General features: G+C 41.7%; 1 long non-coding RNA gene across 1 annotated transcript in view; it reads left to right on the top strand.

Annotated features, from left to right (window-relative positions):
* The window catches only part of LOC142841772 (uncharacterized), a 345,599-nt gene that overhangs the window by 149,803 nt on the left and 189,650 nt on the right, over positions 1-6,146 (top strand). The window lies entirely within an intron of this gene.

Consider the following 6,146-nt stretch of genomic DNA (forward strand, 5'->3'; position numbering starts at 1 on the left):
CTTTAAATATTGACCTAGGACCAGTTCCTGTAACATCCCACCAGACGTCTGCAGTCCTTGGAAAATGAGTTACTTAATTGGCAGGGTTTCTGCTACGTTTTATCACCAAATTGCAAAGGTGTAATACACAAATGCATGGAAAATAGAGTGTGTGTGTGTGAGGGGGGAGGGAGGGGAGAGAACATACTCCTATAAACACTTTGAGGTAAAGTCCTCAGGAAACGTCCCAGACATCCAGCTTTTAAAATACATTTACCATAGCTACAGTGTGGCAGCTGAGGGAAACCTGCTCTAAGTGTATCTAAAGCTTCCTTCTTAAGCTAACTGACCTCCTCTGAGGAGTCCTGTATTAAAAACAACAAATATCAAAGAAGTTTTGCCGGCTCCTTGTCATTCTAAACAGAAAGTTTCTTCTGAAGTTTAGATTTGTTCCGTGGCCTAGGAGGGATTTTCATTGTAAGCCTGAGAGCAAAGTAATATTTTTGTGTCTGAAGCAAAAACAAACCAGCTCAATCTAAAAGGCACATCTTATTTCCAAGAATGTGTTGACTTTCCTTCTCCCTTCCTCTGCCACTTACAACGCTGCTTTGTTTGAAGTACAGTCAAAGCCAAACTAAACCGAAAGCCGACATGGAAATTAAATATTCCTATGGCCACAACACCTTGTACCAATGCCTCCTGCCTCGCTACACCCACTTTCTCCCTGCTGTGCCACCAAATCCTAAAGTTCAGTTTAGTTAAAACCTAGGCTAGTGTCTGGACCCAAAACCAAAGTGACAGTTAATCCCATCTAAAGCAGCTTAACATATGCTTCTCTAGGCCATAAGATAAATGTATTCCTTCAAGTATTAATGGCTGCAGTACTGAGCACCGTGTACCAACCACTACTGCCTTGATACCTGCTGCCTCTTACCTACCACACAAACTCCCTATTATGAGCTCAACTACCACTCTCCTCATTTTACAGTTGAAAGCCCAGGTTCAAAGAGGCTGATTAACTTGCCTAAGACCAAGCCCCACATACCTCTGCTTCCTTCAGCAGACACAGGGCTCTCTGAAAGGAGACATGACTAATGTAAAAACAAGCAGTTCTCTTGACTCAGATGGAGCCAAGATCATTGCTGCTCAGACTTTAGAATCACAAATAGACGCTCCACAGAGTCCCTGAAGGGCCTGCTGCCTCCAGTTCCACCTTGTTCTTGGAGAGGGGGAAGGTTAAGTTTTGCTTTTGCTCTAACAGTCCACTCACTTACGTAGTACCACTATCTCCAAGCAGCAAGGCAGAGACTCCAGTCCTTTTTTTTTTCTAGTTCAATCTGTTATTTTCTCCGCATTTTGGGCAAGAAGAATACACTTGATGCCAAGAAAATATTTTCCTTAAATATTTTGCTACTTGTGTTGCATTTAGTAGAGATTTGAGTCTCTTTCCTATCAAATTCCTGTAACCTTCAAGATTAGGTTTAAATGGTTTTCTTTGGCAGGCATCGGGCATGAGAAACATTATAAATAAAAGCTCCCTCTTAAGTCAGATGTCCTCCATGGCACCCCAATTCCTTACCCCTATTAAACTCAAACAAAATCTTAACTCATTCCCTACTGCCTTGCCAACATGAAATGTCTGTTGCACACCAAGCCCAACAGGATTATCTTCTGAACAAGACTTGTTCCCTATTCCCTGCCAACCTTTGAACAGCAAAGCTATTTCCTCCATTCAAAGTCCACCTTCATTCCAATTTGCCACCCTACCTCTTCACCCCAACAGCAACAATGTTCTCCCTCTCACATCCCAGCCCTCTAACATTAGTGCTTGTAGTCTAGCCAGATTCTGATCTTCACTTAGACCGTTAGTCCGTTATCAGAGTTACTCACCTACTCTACATCCTGCTATCTAGATGTGCAGACACTACAGAAGAGCCTGTGGGCCAGGGCCACTGCGCCTCCTTTTAAACCCTCGGAGCACCTAGGACATAATGCTTAATTGATGACCTCATCCAGTTTTCAGCCAATCCCTGTTTAACACATGGCTCAATAAGCTCACGGCTGGTCTGGAAGTAACAGACTCAAGAGCTGATTATTGAAATTAAATAAGAGCTGTCTAAATCATTCTAGTATTACACTGTCACAAAACAGGGAACTTAATCTGAACTGCTACAGAATGTCTTCAAGCATTCTTAGTCTGTCTTTGAAACCAGTAAAAAGTCGGAGTATATTGTATTTCATATTCACATAATAACCTTAGCATTTTTACTTTCTTATCCTTTTTCTAACATACTTTCACTTTCCCTTGGCTAAACACATAAGATAAAATTTAAACACACCTCCAAGCTTTCTGAAAATTTAATATTGGCTGTTACACAATCTTACATATTATAATTCCATCAACTCCTGCCCGACCCCTCACCACCCCGTCATTGCCCCCTGCCAGCCACACCACCACCACCCTGGCCGTGGCAACATTCTTTTTGCTTTGTTTTGTTTTTGTGGGGGGGAGTTTTGTTTTGGTTTTTTTTTGTTTGTTTGTTTTGTTTCTGAGACAGGGTTTCTCATTGTAGCCTTGGCTGTCCTGGAACTCATTCTACAGATCAGGCTGGCTTTGAACTCCCAGAGATCCACCTGCCTCTGTCTCCTGCATGCTGAGACTAAAGGAGTGTACCCCCAGTGCCCTGCCCATATTAACATTCTTAAGTTGAAAATGATCCTGAACTTTAATAACTCTAGCATGTGCTTTGTTTATATTCTCATCTTATCTTTCCAACCAAACACAACGAAGTGGTTTTGTTGTACTGTATACTCCAAAGTATCTAGCATAGTATTTTCCACACAAAGTAGGTGCTGCAGAAGTGTGTGTGTGTGTGTGTGTGTGTGTGTGTGTGTGTACCCCCAGCTGTTCTGGGTGAGGCACATCATTCTCATCCTAACCTATGTCAGGCTCTCTACTGGGAGCTGGAAACATAAAGAAGAGTAGAGCTAAGAACCTGGCACACTAGGCCCTCACAGTCTATTAGGGGTCAGTCGGAAGTTAAGAACAATGGCAATAGGGGTGATGTGTATGCAGTAATTAAGATGCAAGCAAACTGCTGTGGGAGGCAAAAGAAGGGAAGGAAACTCCCTCTGACTGATTGCTCTGGGGCCTCTCAGGAGATGAGGCTTTCAGCTGGCCAAGAAAAGAGGGAGGGATTTGTGAAGGCATTCTGTCTGTACAAGTTCACAGAGGTGTCAAAGAAAGGACTCAAATCCCAGTGTGCTGGGAGCAAAGAGTAATGAGATGAATGCCCCACTCTAGGCTGAAGACAGATGTGGATGAAATGCCCCAGTCTAGGCTGAAGACAGATGTGGGCTTGCTTGTAAAGGAACAGTATGATGTGCCACGGTATGATGTGTCCTGCCATGTCGAGGAATGACTGTTCTCTAGGCCAAGGCCAAGTCAGAGCCAGAGCCGTTGCCAGTAAAGGAGTTATTTTAAGAAAGCCAACAACCTGGCAAAACTTTATTTTGCCTTTTCCCACCCATGAGAGAGAGAGAGAAAAAGAGAAAGAGAGAGAGAGAGAGAGAGAGAGAGAGAGAGAGAGAGAGAGAGAGAGAGTTCATATATTCACTTTTCCTACTCATGACTTAGGATATTCTGACCCTTGTTTATTTATTTAACTTTGTTTACTGTGACTCCCCTGAACCATCTCACCAACCAGTCCCCACAACCTATCGGTGAAAGCTCAGTTTATGTCATTTCTTTTACCTGAGAATAGAGATGCCTAACTCTTTCCACCCCACCCCCTTCCTCTGGCCTCCTCCTAGAGTCCATAGAGACTGCACTATAACTTTCCATATTTTATTGCTATTGGTGTATTGTTTTCCAGTTGTCTGGGCCATCCTTCTCTCCGATGCTCACATAAATTCTCTGGGAACTGGATGCAAGTTCTATATGGCCAAAGGAACCACATTCCTTGCTCAACACTGTGTCACTGATGCTACCCTTATTTTATTTGAGCAACCAAGATTTCCCGAACACATTCAGTGGTCATAAGCACATTTTTGTTCGTTGTGATTTTTTTCTACTTTTTTTCACTGAAGTTTTTCAAGTGTCTAAAGCAATATAAGGTACACAGTAGATGTTCAATATATATTTTTGAACTAATTAAAAATGAATATCGAGATATCAGGGATTTTATGTGCTTTATCCACCATTCTGCCCACCACCCTTTCACTTCAGATACTTGAAAATTTTATTAAATGATAAGGCACAATCCGCTCTTTTACTTTTTTATATAGTGCCACACTTTTGAACCCATGGTAGATATCCAATACACATATCTAACTGGTAGTTTGGAAATAAAATAGATTTCAGGCTTACTATTGAACTTTGTAAAATTATGGACCCATTCTTCCCTTGATAATCAAGATGTTATAAATGCACTTATACACACAGAGCAATTTTTTCATCTACAACTACTGATTTTTTTTCTTGGTGAAAGAATACTAATTTTTAGTCAAGTGTGGTGGTGCATGCCTTTAGTCCCATCACTTGGGAGGCAGAGGCAGGCCGGGCTCTGAGTTTGAGGCCAGCCTGGGCTACGGAGTGAAGTCCAGGACAGCCAGGACTACACAGAATAACCCTGTTTCGAAAAGAAATCAAAAAAGAATACTGACTATTTCACAATTTTATACAGACATAAAAATTTATTTTGTTACACACATGAACTACTTACATAAATCCTACAGAACCCATTTAGTGGTGTTCTTACATGCACATATTTGGGGCTGCACACTTGGGACTGAATAAGAGGTTACGCATTTTAGAGGGAACTGTGAGGATGTAGAAGGCTTTCAAAAGAGAGAGAGGAGGCGTGGAAATTAATGTAAATATAGAGCTCATGTTTAAAATTCTCCAAAAGGAAAACTGAGTTGTTGTTGTTGTTGTTGTTGTTGTTGTTGTTGTTGTTGTTTAAAAGAAAGGGATGCGCTTTGATCGTATAACCCTCTCTTAGCACCTCACCAGGCACCAAATGACACCAAATTCCTTTTTGTTCCCAACAAGTCTCTACTCTACTTTCATGTCTTTTTTGTGCGTTGAATTGGGGTTGCCGAAATGAGCAAGAGTGGGGATACTCATGAATGAGGCAACTCACGAGTGGCTGCACCATGGGAGAATATGACTTTCCTCCCCAGGAGCCATTAACGCTCTTTGCGGATGGGGGTATCTGACAATTCCCTTCCCTCCCTTGATGGGATGTAGGTCTTATGCTTGCAGCCACTGCTGCTGTGAATTCATGAGTACAATAGTAATGTCACATCCAAAAGACAGCGTCTCACAGAAACTGCTGGTTTCTTTCTGATATCCCAGGATATCCTGGGACCTATTCTGCAGTTTAGGCTAACCTGGAATTTACAGTTCCTCTGCTTCAGTGTCCCAAGTGCTGGAATTTTAGGTCTATACCACCAGATCCATCTAAACAGAATTTTCAAGAGATAGAAATGTTAGCTGTGATTAAATAAAGGGTGTAAGGTGGTCTACACTATGTAAAAATAATGTCATTACCCGACAATGAGATGAAGAAAGCTTGCTTAGTGAAGAAAAAAATAGCCTTCCATCTGAGACCACTGAAAAACAGTTTAGCAATGAGTATCACCATGCCATGCATAGATTATTTAGGTTGACTTAAAGAGCCTTCCAGAAAAGCCTCACTAAGCATACTTTCCTTCCATTCATAGTATGGTAAATTAATCTTGGTTCTTCAGGCAAGTGTTGGTAAGGGAAGGGTATACTTCAGTTGTAGAATGCTCACGTGGCATGTGAAAAGCCCCAGGTTTGCTGGTCGGTTGTGGTGTACACAGTTAATCCCAGCACTTGGGAGGCAGAGTCAGGTGGATCTGTGAGTTCAAGGCCAACCTGATCTACAAAGCAAGGTCTAGGACAGCTAGGACTGTTACACAAAGAAACCCTATCTCAAAAAATAAGAAAAGTCCTAGGTTTGATTCCCTAAAACTACACACACACACACACACACACACACACACACACACACACAAAATGCATGATATTTTTTTGTAAACATAATCTTATCATAAACTTATGGCCAGAGAAGGTTTTTTTATTTAAAGAGAAAGAAAAAGAACATAAAATTGGATGGGTAGGCAGGTGGGGAAGATCT

The sequence above is a fragment of the Microtus pennsylvanicus genome, chromosome X, assembly GCF_037038515.1.
Source record: "Microtus pennsylvanicus isolate mMicPen1 chromosome X, mMicPen1.hap1, whole genome shotgun sequence".
Classification (NCBI taxonomy): domain Eukaryota; kingdom Metazoa; phylum Chordata; class Mammalia; order Rodentia; family Cricetidae; genus Microtus; species Microtus pennsylvanicus.